The 14,837-nt window shown below is 43.2% G+C and overlaps 1 protein-coding gene across 2 annotated transcripts in view; it reads left to right on the forward strand.

The window, feature by feature from the left end:
• The window catches only part of cdh24b (cadherin 24, type 2b), a 172,938-nt gene that overhangs the window by 125,998 nt on the left and 32,103 nt on the right, over positions 1–14,837 (forward strand). The gene's annotated exons all lie outside the window — the stretch shown is intronic.

Here is a 14,837-nt window from a genome sequence, read left to right on the forward strand (position 1 = left end):
GCATGCACTGAGCATGATTGGCTGGAAAGAGGTTATGTGAGACTTAGGATTCAGACTTAAACCAACTACTTATGTGAGCATCTCAAAGTGGTCAAACTGGAATGGCACTGAGTAGAGCGCATACCTCTGCAAGGCCCAACAGTCTCCTTTTGTACTCATTCATAGAGACATTAACGAAAATGTTGAAAAAGACCCTATCTCACAATGTTCAAGAAAGTGAGACAAAAATCCTGGATCTGTCAATTTATCTGGATCCACAGCAAAAGTTAATGGCTCTATTCTGGGCCGAAACCCATTCTGCATCCAAGTTTTGTGGAAATCAGTTCAGTAGTTGGCGAAGGTAATTACCATAAATGATGGCACTTTTGGCAGTATTGATCGTCTATCGTACAAAGGGCTAAATTATCATACAAATGCGATCATTCTTGCACATCTGGCAGCACTGATTGTAGAAGACTCGAAACAAGCGATTGAGGCCATAAACTCATTAGAAAACTGTTAACTAGGGCAATAAAATCAAGTTAGAAGTAGGGTCAATTACTCATAAGCTTACATACAGCGGGACTTCTCCTTGCAACCAGTGGTGTCACCCCCCTTCTGGTGATTAGAAAGAATGCAGGTTTATAGCATTGGCTTCACTTTATTGTCTATATTTTACAGTCAGTGACAGAAAGGCGTTGGTTTGTATAGGTAGAATAAAGAAGGGCAGGACAGGAGAGGAGAAGAGGAACAGATGCTGAGGGGGAGGAGGGTGGTGGCATTGGTAACATAAGTAGGTTTATGAGAGAGAAGTTTTGTTTTGTTTATGACTCCTAAGATAGAAAACAACATGTTGCCTGTGCCCACTACCTGGAAATACACAAAGACACTGCATAAGATTTGCCAACAGGTGATCTCAATTCATCACACTTGTTCTCCTTATATGACTCCCATCAGATGAGAGTGTTTTGAAGAGCTTCTGACAAATGAATTTCCTGCTTGACTCACTGTGATCCAGCCTCTCTTTTATCAATATTTCCATCTGTTTAAAGCAAGCATAATGAAACATCCGTTCAAAGCTAAGTCAAAGCATGACGCATCTAAATGCAAATGTTTGCGAAGCCTGAGTATAATTTGCAGGGGAAATGTTTTGACCGGCTTTGAGGTGTTTTGACTGCTGCCTCTCAGCAAAGGATTTCCCGTGTGCAGCGTTTGCATGTGCTGAGGGATCAATGAGGTTCTGCCTCTCCATCCTGAGTTCAGCCGGCGAACACTTTCCTTCGGTGTAATTCTAGATTTCAATTTCAAATGGTCATTCCCTAAGCTGCCTGTCGTCTCCAATTATCACATTCTTATGAAGAACGTGTATGCACAGCGGGGGAGATGAGTTCTGACACCCGCTCATTACCGGCACGGCTTGTTGAGGTACATCTGTGTCTGTGTCAGGAGAGAGGGGCCTCGCATGTAGTGCAGACTTAATGGGGAGGCAGTCCCTGGGTGGGAGGCATGTCTGAGACATGATGCTTTCATTTCCAATGAGTCTTGGAGGGCTTCCTAAGACGCTTCAATAAAAATACATGTGTGTCTACATTAATGCCGTAAGCCACCTCTCTGATCCGAGGATCCAAGTCATCACTGTGTGCTTTGTGCTTGTGTATCCTGTGTAATATGCATTACACGGAGTTTCATATGGGTAGAGCCTGTGCACCCACGTGTGTCTGCTCGTATATGCAGAACATGTATGTGTGCTAGGATGAGGCTGGTATTGAACAATATGGCTGGAGATATATTATATTTTTTATTAGTTGCCAGAGCCGTATATATCTTATTCGTCAGTGCATCTGAGCTCTTATAACCCACAAATGAACTGTTGGTTGAACGGGTGACAGTATTGTTTATTTTGACTCAGTCCCACTTAAAAAAAATACACCACTGATGTTTTATTTTCAGCTGCACCAAATTCGCTGCTGAAAATAGTCCCAAACAATACAATATTTCATCCTGAGTAACGTCTGCTGAAAATTGCAGCTGCTGCCCAGCTGTTTTGGGTAGTTATTCAGTCTTTCTCTGAACAGGGAAGGTATATGTTTTTGAGCCATTTTCAGAGAATTACATCATCACTAATGGACAAATGGGCTTGGGGCAACAGGCAGAGTAGGGAAGTCAAACAGCATTATGAGATGGATGGTTTTACTCCTTTCATGGGATTTTTTGCCAAAAAAAAAGTAAAATAGTGTCTGTTATTTTGCCCATAACTGATATGATGGAGATTAATAATACCAGCAATGAAGGAGCTATGTTTGGAGAATTTATTAGGCTGAACACTGGGCTGCAGCTAATGATTATTCTTGTTATTGATACTTTTTAATTAATCTCTTCATATTTTTGACTACCATAAGTGAGAAAATGCTGAAGAATGCACATCACAGTGTCCCAGAACCAAAGGTGGTGTCTTGCTATTCATCTTTATGTCCAACCTACAGTCAAAAACACAATAAATTGCAACCTACAATAATAGCAAACAGCAAATCCAACCATTTGAGATGCTGGAAATAGCCGGAAAATTTGATTTTTTTTCTTGATATCTGACTTAAACAGTCAGACAATTATTAAAGATTCCCTCCAGATATCTTAAATCATATAAAAAAAATCTATGAATTCAATAATACATTGTATCCGAAGTTGGGTTAAATCATTACAGATTCTTTAATGCGGTTCTTTAATGAGGCATTCTTTAAAACATTACACCTACTCTGCCTTCATTAAAAAATGCTCAGTCAATAAATATGCAAAATTGTTCAAAACTTTAAACCTTGGACACTTTTGTCTACTTCACAAAAAGTCCATTCTCATGTATGTGTCCACATTACACTTGCAAATTGGACCATGATTGGCTCCCTAATAGGGCTGCATGATATTTAAAAAGAAACTGACATTGCAATGTTTTGGTGTTCTCCGATATATACTGTATTATGATAAAAGAACAAAAAAAAAATACAGACATTTTCACCAGGTATAAGTTGAAAAGCTCTATTTGGAAATGAATAATCACCATTCATCGCCCCAATGACCCCTATCATTCAAAAATAATTGGATTGATTCTGTAGCAGAGTGCATTCTATCAAACAACCTGAACCCTGCTTTGGTTGATAAATTGATGATTGTGATAAGTTCGCTGTGCATTCAGAACCTGCATGTCTCTCACAGGCCACACCCTCCCATGTATCCCAGATCGCTTAAATAAGTGTAAATAAAGTCATATCAGACACATTTCTCTTGTAGACAAGTCATGGATAATAAGAACTTTGCAACTTTTCTTTCTGTATCAAGCAGCAAAAAGTTATAACATCACATGTTTGAGTTCATTTGCCTTCTTGACCTTGATGTCCTATGATGTGGGCATTGTGCATGAGCACATTGCGATGCAGATGCTGAAATATGCTGATATACTGCGCAGTCTTACGCCCACGCTTGTTGTGGCAAACACCTGCTGAGCCTTCTGCACATGCATCACTCTGCACATTGAAGCTCAAACATCCAACTGAAGGAACAAAACCAAAACACATTTTTGACTGGAGCGAGACTTTAAGACTCAGGATTCAATCTACCAATCAGTCAATCTGCTAACTGGTTCCGCAACAAATGTAGTCTTTCTGTTGAGTGGATGGTGTCAGTCATCCCGTCTTACACACCTCCGAACAGTGTCTCAGTCCTGTACGGTGAAAGTATTCTCTTCAATATTTTGGAGGTTTAAAGATTGTCATATATTGAACTTGAAGAAAGGCCTCCAAACTCGTATGCCCCTTAAAATTCTTTCATCAGAAATTTTTCTGAAATATAGCCATTTTGAAAAGTTGCGACTGTTCAGAGAATAGAGACAGTCCGCACAAAAGAAGAGCAATTTGGCAAAATCTGTCAAGAAAATTGCATTCAAAAGCCCATTTCAGTGAAGCCACTGAGTCTCAGCTGTTTTCACTGGCGAGTGCACAAGTATTGGTGTGTGTGTGTGCTTTAGTTCTTAAAGTCAGGTAGCCACGCTGCAAGTGTATGTGGATTCATCACTGTGTAAGGCTCTGTCTCAGGTGTGTAGAGCAGGATTTCCAAGCCCAGTATGAGCCCCTTTGAAGAGAAGCAGGGAGACAGGGAGAGGACTGGATACGGTGAGAGATGCAAGAAGAAAGGAATCGAAGGCAAGGACCTGCGAATGAGGAGAAAGAGAAGGGATGAAGTATGGGAGAGGAGCACTGAAGAGGGGGGGGGAGTGCTAAAATGAGGTCCTGAGAGGCAGTGACAGCAGAGAGTGCAGTATAACAAGAGAGTAAGAGTATGAAGGAACCACAGAGAGATGCAGAGACAGCAAGAGCTGCAAATCAGTGACAGCCATAGAGAGAAATTAGCACAGCGAGAGACTGAGAGGCACAGAAAGGTAGAAATGCACAAAGATAAAAAACAAAAAAAAAAAAAAGGGAGAGCTCAAATGAAGAGGGAGATAGGGAGGGGAGGCAGCATGGCAACAACAAGACATACAGTAAGAAGCCGGAGCAGGCAGGGTACAGGGGAGAAGAGCAACCTGCTGTGTGTGAAAGCAGAATTGATCAGTTCAACATGTGCTGCGCGGCTGGTAAACTGGTGGGAAAATTACATGTAAACAAATACAGCGAACACCTCCCGCCCACAACATCCCTCCCATCGGATTCATCAACGGCAATCTTAAAAGACACACAAAACGCACAATTAGTATTTCAACGCGGCCTCCTCCGTGCCGCTTTGTGTTCTCTTTTAATCCCTCGACGAATGCACGGGCAGAGGCGCGGACATAGATTAGACCGGGAGTTGTGCCATGGGTGAAATACTGAAACTGAAGACTCACAGGTTACATGTGGATCGGAACACTTTTTGAATATTTACGGATGCTGCGAGGCACCGTTTTCAGGTGGGTGTCGTTACAGCCAACTCTTCACGTGGATGAGAGAAGATCTGACTTGAATAGGTTAAAAGGGATTTAGCCTTTCAGGGAATCCACGCACGTTTTAATGGAAAACATTTAAGATGACGGCTAATAGAATTAAAGCGAACAAAGCGTAAAATTAGCGCTAAGCTCCCCCCTCAGTTTCCACTTTGTTAAACAAACAAAAAAATAAAAGCAGTCATGCGTTTTTTTTTATTTTAATGACAAATTGTCTATGTCAGAGGCCTTTCAAACTGTGGGAAGTATAAGCAGGGGTGCAGGATGATCTGCGTGCCCCCGGAGAAGGAAGGATTTCCGAGCGGAACAATTTGTGTTGCCACTGAAGTTGGCCTTGACCTTGCTGGTCAGCTCGCTGCTGTGGGCTGAATCTCTTTAACCGCTGATCTAAGTTGTGCACTCACACACGCACACACACAGAGCGGGAGAAGCACACCTACACAAGCACCAGTAAACCACAGAGAGAGAGAGAGATGCACACATCAATATAACGCACTTGACCTTGCAGCTGGCTGTGTTTAAACTGTGAGGAATGAGGGAAGGGATCCGCAACGAGGCTGCGGCTGAGGGATGCTGGGCTCGTCTTCACCTCAGAATGATGTGTCGGATGGGAGGTGGGTGGGAGGCTGAGCTGAGAGGAGGAGGAGGAGGAGGAGGAGGAGGAGGATGCTGGGGGGTAGCTGGCGGTGGGTGGTGGGGGGGTTAACAGCAGATAAATAGAGTCAATAGAGGGAGCTGGAGGAAGCAGGTTGGAAGATAGTTGAAAACGAGGCGAAGAGAGAATGACAAAATGGAGGAGAAGAAGAGCGAGGCAGACAGTTGAAGACGAGGAAGACGTGCCAGCGAGCGGAGAGGGAGGAAGAGGAGAAGACGGGGAAGGCGAGGAGGGTTAGGCAGGGACACGCCACACAGAGAAGCTGGGTCATTAACAGCCTGCAAGTCAGGGTGCCGACTGAAGCTGCCTGCTGCTTATCACTGCTTATTTACTGTCAGTCCCGCAGAGACCCCCAGCAATAAAAAGATTTCTCTCCTTCTCCCATTCTCCCATCCTCTATCTACACCCACACCCCCCCCCCACCGTTACAACCCCATCCTCACCTCCCTCCTCCTCCTCCCCCTCCTCTCATCATCAGCCGCTGTCTCTTTGCATTTCGTTACTCTCTCTCTCTGTCTGATCTCACCACACATGTCCAAATATTTAGAGCAGGGAGACGCACACGCGAGAATACACACACACACACGCACACACACACACACACACACACACACACACACACACACAAACACACCCTATCCCTCCCCCTCGCTCCCTCCCCCCTCGCCTCGTCCTCACTGTGGTTTGTGTCTGGAGGCCATGTCAGACAGTGTGTGTGTTGTTTGTCTGTGGCTCTGACTCAGCCCAGGTCTGCATCGTTCAAGCGCACAAACACACAGACACACACGCGTGACACAGATGCACGCAACACAAACTCCTGCTTAGATGCAGACACGGACCGTTCATCCATTCATTTCAAATTAATTTCCTCTGCTCTGTTTTATTTGGTGCCCTTTCTTTTCTATTCATCTCCTTCCTTTCACCCTCTCAGCTCTGCTCCACTCCACTCATTTACTTATTACATATTACCACTAATGAATGTACATATTGCTGCTAATAGATTTTTGATACAGCATGTGAACAAGGCCACGCTGTAAGTGGCAGGTAATTGAAGAATTAGCAAAACACTCTCAAGTACAGTGGCTGCAGTGACCCCTAATGGTCAGAGGGTTACATTCATGGGAGCCTGAAGATGGTCGAGCTTTCTTTCGAATCAATAAACTAATCAAAGTCTAATCAGGTGCTACAATGAAGAACAATTAGGAGAAAGGGAAAAGACATAGAAAGCCTTGTCATCACATGATGGATGCAGGTGCTCAAAGGTGCACTGTGTATTTTTGAGGAAGAGATTTTAATCAGAAGAGAAAGATCTTCATTGACTGATTTTTTTATGCCTAAACAAATAAACTGTGTTTTTCAGGACTGAATAAACTAAATAAACAACCTGACCTTAAAGGGACACTATCTAGTTTTGGAGATGAAATTCAAACTCAGAATTTTTATATTTACAGGGAGGTAATAATACAAACAGAAATGTTAGAAATAGTAATACATAAAATAGAAAATCAGAAATATTTATCCTTTCCAGAACTGAATAAACGAGCTGTTCTCAGAGGAAAATAAGGTCCCAGAACACTGTTTGAAGCTAGAAAGGTGGCAGGGTCCGCCACATATACACAAAGTAAAACAGTGTGAAATTGTTTTGACCTTTAAGGTCAGTTTGTTTATTTAGTTTATGCAGTGATGAAAACAAATAGTTTGTCTGTTTAGGCATAAAAAAAAGACAACTTTCACAGTTAGACAAAGGGGTAGTACAATAATACAAAGTACAATAAATCCAAAACCAAGAAGCAAAAGCAAACAAACTACAAACTAAAACCAGCAAAATACAAACCAAAAGGCTAAGTATAAACCAGAAATAACACAGGGAATCAGGAACCAAAAGCTGGAAATACAAGACAGGAAGATGGGACAGGGAGACACAGGAACACAAGGGCAGAACATAACAGGAACAAGAACAAGAACAGGAGACGCATGACGAACAGAAGAGACAAACTGACAAAAAGAGAGGGGAAGACGCTGGCTTTAAGACACAAGGGGTGATTTACAAATTAAACACAGGCGAGCAGTGGAAATGGCAGGAAAACAGACAAAGGGAGGAAATGAAAAGCAAAACATGACACATGAGGACAGAACTTCAAAATAAAACAGGAAATAACAACCACAAACCATGACAATAACACAATTTTGTACTGATTCACTGTGTCTATATTAGGGGTGTGCAGAGCAGCCGGTATTTGTATCTGTATTTGTATTTGTTGAGGGGGGAAAAGTATTTGTATTTGTATTTGTATTCGAGTAAAATTCAAAATAGGCGTAAACATTTTTTATTTTTTTTTACACTTCTAATTTTCTTTATAGTGTAAGTATTCTTTAATTATCCATTATAATAATTATGGATATGCAATATTGGTTGATGTTTTTCCATAAATCCAGCAATGAACATGTAACAAGGAATGTCATTGAAAAGAAAATAACATAACAGCCATTACCTCATCCATGGTTAAACCATCAACTAATAAAATATCATTGTGAACATTATGAACCCCACCACCACCCGTCCTTGTTGGAGGACGTTGAACAGACAGAATAAAAACAAATAATACTTAAAAGAACTGTTCTTTCTAATGCACAGAGCTCCAAGAACTAAACTTGATCTGTAAATAATATGACATAGTGGCCTATAGCTAACGGTCATTATGCTTCTGGCCTCTACCTGGGCTTTTTACTAAACTTAACCAACTCCTTTCTTCAGTGCCTAAAACCCAACCAAAGCACTGAGCAAAGAATTGTTTTCCTCCCCCGGTCTGCTGTCAGCAGGGTCGCCGGCTGCAGCAGCCTCGCGCCCGTGAAGTGGGCTCAAGCCGCGTTCAGCCGCGCTCGAGCCGAGCGGGGGAGAGAAACAATGTGTATTTCTTTTACTCTGTGGAAGATCTCCCAACGGAGTGAGGGACAAAGCAAGTGGGACAGAGCTGCCCAGTCCCTGAGCAGCGCGCGTTTCAGACAAGCCACAACGCAGAGTGTAAACAACGTCACCTGGTTCAGCAGCACCATGGACAGCTGCGGGGGCGGGGGGGTCGGAACAGCGGTGTTTCGACCCCCCCCCCCCCCCGACTCCTGAACGTCACTCACTCACTCATCCGGGCATGTACTGCGGTCTCATGAGGAAACTTAGCTTTTTGATATGATGTTTTTCTTCATCATATTCATGTTCCCGAATACAAATATGTTTTAAAGTATTTGTTCGAAATAAGTATTTGTAAAAAACACGTTATTTGTGCCTTTCCAAATACCGTATTCGGGTTCGGCTCCACCCCTAGTCTATATGTGGCGGACCCTGCCACCTTTCTAGCTTCAAACAGTGTTCTGGGGACTGTATTTTCCTCAGAGAACAGCTTGTTTATTCACTTATGGAAAAATAAATTAATATTCCTGAGTTTGCATTATTAGGCTACCTCATTAAATAAATATTAAGATTAAAAAGAGTTTGAATTTCTTCACTACACAGTGCCCCTTTAATATGCAAATCATACGTGTGATGATTTAATGTTTCGTTTAAGGCTCGCTGTGTTTTGACTGTGAGAGCGTTTACATCCACTGACGCAGCGAAGAAACTTCCAAAACAAGCTGGGATTTCACAACACCTCATTACATGCGTGTATTTAAAAGCACGTCTACGGCACAGTCGGATCACCAGACGCAACACAAGGCATGTCACAACATCATTAATACCAATCCGGCGGTATCCCGATTCAGGAGGTTCCCTTTTGAGGTATGTTTTCGGGGCGCTGTGAGCTGTGTAAGCCTGCTATTTGTGCGCCTTTCATTCCTCTCACCTGGGGGACAAGCTAGCTCGCGCATGTGTCAGTTTGCCGTTATTATTTCCATATGCTCTCACTTAAAAACGGCTGGCTAATCCTCGGTCACACGCCAGCAGCGCGCCCAGGATTATCTGTGTTTGTTTTCTCACGCGAAGGAGAGATTGTGTTAATCTCCTCCGAGGGAAAAAAGAGAAAGAGAAAGAGAGAGAGAGATGGCGAGAGACAGAGAGAGAAAGAGAAAGAGACCAGTGTCTTTTGCACAAGTTGGATAAAAAAAAAAATAAGAAAGGCATGGGACATCTGAGAGGGAAATAAGACAGTAGAGAAGAGACAAGTGACAGAGGGAAGGGAGGACGGCAGAGGAAGAACAAAGTCAAAAGGGAGATTTAGAAGAGCCTTTGTTCTCTTGACTCTGCTGTTGTGCTTGTTGGCAGGAATGTCCAAAGCTGCGCTTGTCATCAGACAAATGTGATGTATGATCTTGATTTAGAATGCACAAAATCAAGAAAGGACTCAAGCTGCCAAGGACAGCAGGGCGCCGAACACACAGCAGCGCCCACACTTAAGATTCTGTAGTGCACACACATGCACACACACACACACACACACACACACACACACACACACACACACACACACACTTACAGTACTATACATCCTCCCAGGTGAACACAAGCATGCATACGCTCACTTCCTTTCACACACATTTACAGAATCTTGTTATTTTCCAGGGAGAAAGCACCGCCTCTGTGATTTGAAGCCTAGCCGGCAGTAATGTACATTCACACACACACACACACACACACACACACACACACACACACACACACACACACACACACACACACACACACACACACAGGAGCATGTATGCCTACGGGTCGACCTCTTTGAATAGAGATGTATTATGTATCGCCAGTCTAGCATGCAGGTGAGCTAATTAATTTCTGCTAACTGTGAAGCGAATTTAAAAGGGAAATTGTATAGAGAAATTTGAATTTCAAAACAGACTGGAGGAGCACCGCATGGCAGGACAGGGGAAGGTTACACTTGTAGAGTGTGTGGGTGTGTGTGTGTGTGAGAGAGGAGGGCAACAGTAAGTAGAGATAAGGGACTGTTTAAGCATGTACCGGGGTCACAACTAACGGTTACCTTCCATGTTTTTGATAACGATTTGTTTATGTCTGTAAAAGGCCTGGAGATGGTAAAAAGTGGTCATCAGAATTAGCGGGAGCACAAGATTAAACCTTCAAATTGCTTGTTTTCTCCAAACAAAACAGAAAGATACTCAATACACAGTGATATAAAACTGAGAAATGATCAAACCCACACATGTGAAAAGCTGGAACCAGGGATTTTTCTGCATTTTTACTTAATAAATCACTCAAGGACTCAATGCAAGGACAGAAGTGGTACCTGAAAACCAAACAAATATAATCACCTATCATTAGAGCGCTTGCATGTAAACATAATTTCAGCATTTTTTTTATTTAATAGAAAGAAAAAAAGAGAGGGAGAGATTAAACTACTTTACACTAAATCCAGCTTGTTGACTTCATTTTATTGCGCTGTTGATCGGCTTCACATTGTACCGTTCATTGCAACAAAAGTTAATTTCCTTTTTTCCAGGAAAATCTACTAATTTATTCCTCTACCACTCAAAATTAGTGCAAAATCTGTGATGTACCTTGGACAATCTCCATATTATGAGGCTCTCAGCCCTGGTGACAGTGTTGAGTGTGAATGATTGACACTATGCAGCTAAGAATAGCAGGAGTAAAAATACTGCCTCTTCTTGTAAGTTAGTAATTTACAGCGCTGAGCAGCTCTCCAGTGTTTATACTGTCTCTACCACTCATTCCTCATTCACATCAATTATTCTGTCAGCCTCCACTGCCTCTGCCACCTCTCGCTAAGCGAATGTTAAAGCACGTTATGTGCTGTAGGTGCTAACTACAAACGAAACTCACTACTCACTCACTCTTTACAAAGTTAACATGTATGTAACGCTGTGATCCTCCCCTCTCACTGAGGTTAGTGCAGAAACAAGTGATGGGGCTGGACTGGCTGTGACAAGACACTGTACCATCAAAATGATTTAAAGGTAGGGAGGAAGGTTTATTTTTTGGTAAAAAAGTTACATAGTGTTGCTTTAGACTAGTTCAAACTAAGTCTTTCTCGGCAGGTCTTGCCACTTGGCAGCCATCTTGGCAACACCCCCAGGCAGTTATTTCGGGCAATCAAGACCAGGCTCAATCAAAAATAAATAGGAGGAGAGGCAGAACTCACTTTTAATGGTCACCTGGACATAAAACCTGCATGTATAGAATCAAATATGATTTAAACAAAAAACACTCAAGAAGTTTGGTGACTTTGCCCTAAAATAAGATTTAAAACGCTTTCTCTCACAGGTTATACCTCTACATGTCGACAGTTTCACAACACAAACTTCTTTTACTGCGTAATCCAGAGTGCTGTGACGTGATGCCGTCAGCTCATCCCACCAGAAACTGTGTATTGTGTGTGATATCCTCCTCCACCATGCTTATTAGAAGTCCATCTGCAGCCGCACCAAGTCACCTGACACCGTCCTGAATCTCAACTGTGCGCTTGCGTCAGTGCAACAACGCGATTGGTTGATGTGTTTCCCAGTTCTGCTGTGATAAAAGCAGACGATTGGCTTTTGGAGGGGAAGGGGCGGGATATAAGTCATACAACCACCACCTCTGGTGTTTTTCTATGTCTCTAAGTGCTTTAAGTGGTTTGTCTCCAAAACTCCATCTTGGCCATCAGTAAAGGTGGAGACTCAGGGGGGGACTGAAGTCACTGTTTTTGATTTCAGCCGCTAAGAAAAATGCTTTGGGTCATTAAAATGAGTAATATAGTTGATTTTTTTATAAACTCTCAGCCCATCAGATGTTACAGTGGGAGGCATACACGAACACTGGAGCATGGTGGGAGTGCCAGCAGTCTCAGGGTAATGTGAGGGCGGCGTTGCGTGTCACGGTTCGAATGCATTTTAGAAATTTGTGAAGGGGGCGTGTTCAAGCTAAAAACAGGGTGCTGTATTAGTCTTGTGTGTGTGTGCGGGTTCCACGTGAGCGGCCAGAGACGTTCTGAGGAATGTTCACATCACACACGTGTGAGACAGATAAACCTAAACACAGAAAAACGGCTGGGGTCGCTGCGTGATAAGTGCTTCCTGTAAGGGCGAATGAGGGAGAAAGATGAGTGTGTGTGCGTTGTGGTTTGTCAGAGCCGGTGCCCTGTCGCACTCAGACAAGGGGGGAAAAAAGATGGGAGGGAGGTGGGTGGGTGATGGAGTGTGTGAGGTAGAGGAGGAGGGGGGACGGAGTGATGGAGTGCTGGATGGAGGGAGGGCGCGGGGTGATGAGTGTGTGCTCACAGTGTTAGTGACACCTCTCCTCCTCAGACAGATTGTCTCTCTCTCCCTGTAGCAGGGACCCCGTCAGAGAAACTTCTTCCCCAGTCTACCCATCTCAACCCTCCTCCTCCTCCGCACACACTCCATCTCCACAGACAGTTCTTCTTGTTTATTTATTTCTCCTGCAGAGATGTTCTCCAAATTGCCTACATTTCTAAATCTTTCAATTCTCCCCTTTTCTCTGCATAATTTTTAATCAATCTTCACCTCTTTCCAAAACTGCTGATTTTTCTGTAAAGCAGTTTACAGCTCAGAGAGAGGGAAGAAAAGAGACGGAAGAATAGAAAAAGAGAGATCAAAAAGGAAGGAGAGAGCGCGAGCGAGAGGATATCAATATTCCCACTGCCGCCGGTACACTCTGATTTTTTTCTCGCTGTTTGAATCTGACAGCGAATATTCTGCATAGTCAGGGAGCCTATTTATCCTCTGTCCAACATGGTTCTCCGTGCCAATCACACTGAGATGATTCATATGCGCACTCGCTTTAAGGACACAAACACTCTGACAGAAGATCTGAGGACACACGGGCCCAAAAGAACTACTTGTACTGACACACAAGCCCCACTGTACACACACATATACCTCAAACAGGTATTCTGAAACAAACCCAAACATGTTGCTTGCCTGAAATTTAATCAACAGCAGATGAGTGTGTGTGTGAGACAGTGGATGTATGTGATTACCCGTGCCTCTGCCCTCGCTAACAATCATCTCGGCAAACCCGATCAGGGGCGATCTCATTGCTTCAGAGCCGGGATGCTGGTGGGAGTGTGGCATGCAATCAGACGGACACCTCAGACAAATAGGCTTCATAAGTTCTCTGTAACAAACAATCGCTGGGGCCTGAGCCCCTATCCCAAATGAAATCTCTTCTACCTGTGTGGATGCAAGGATACAAACGTCCTCACAGCCAGGTCTCCATGGTGACGGGAGAGTGATGGAAATGATAAACAAGGGAAGCATTTTTATGAAAAAACTCTGCGGGTTTGTTTTCAATTTCATCTTAGGGAAATCTATTGTTTACGGCAATTATTCGTCGACTTTGCAGCCATGCAGGGCAGCGGACTATACCTCTGACATTTCAAATCCATTTTGAATGTTCGCAGAGACAACTTGGTCGAGGTTTTACACCCTCGACTGAAACTACTCCTGCCAACATGTTTGTAACATTCGAACAAAGCACACGTCTGTACCTGCCAGGTACCCACCAACACAGTTCCGATTATGTTGCCAGCACCGCAGCAGCAAACAATGCTGGACCTAGATAAAATGTTCAATGCAAATACCCGAAGTACTGCATGCCTTCATCCAGCTGTGCTGCACGTAGATAGCAGAGCTAATCTTACACAACTCCTACAAACACTCAACCTTCAGTTATATATCCTCGAGTCTTAGCATGACAAAGATATCCCCACATCCACTCCAAGCGACACCCAGACATGCAACTGCCTCAGTGTCGGAGCTCTCAGGAATCCTTTCAACTCTTTGAGCATCAGGAATCTCATTGGCAATTCTGTAACATCAACACCTCATGAATGTCTTTTTCCTACTTCACACAAAAACCCACCGTCTAAGCATCCACCCACAACCACCTTCAAAGTCTCACTTCAAAAGTCCAAGCGTCACAACATGTGAGGTAACCATGGTATTATCTACTCTGAATCACTCTTTGCTGATTTTGGATGTGACCATTCTCTAGCTTCTGCGAGCTGTTATCTGTTGGAATAATTTATTATTTGCCATCTCTCTGCTTTTGATATGTAATTTAGCAGTCATCTGTGGAAAATTTGGTGTAAGAATTGGACCAAATGAAAGCACAAAACAGTGCATTGGATCTGACGTTTGAAACAGTGTCATTTGCATAATTTCTTGCTATTAAAAGGTGTCACCATTGTTCATTTCACACTAAGTGTATATCTCAACCTGCAATTATGCACTTCGACACTGAATATTTTTAACCCTATTAACTCT

Source organism: Pagrus pagrus, assembly GCF_965226575.1.
Source record: "Pagrus pagrus genome assembly, chromosome: 12".
Taxonomy (NCBI): domain Eukaryota; kingdom Metazoa; phylum Chordata; class Actinopteri; order Spariformes; family Sparidae; genus Pagrus; species Pagrus pagrus.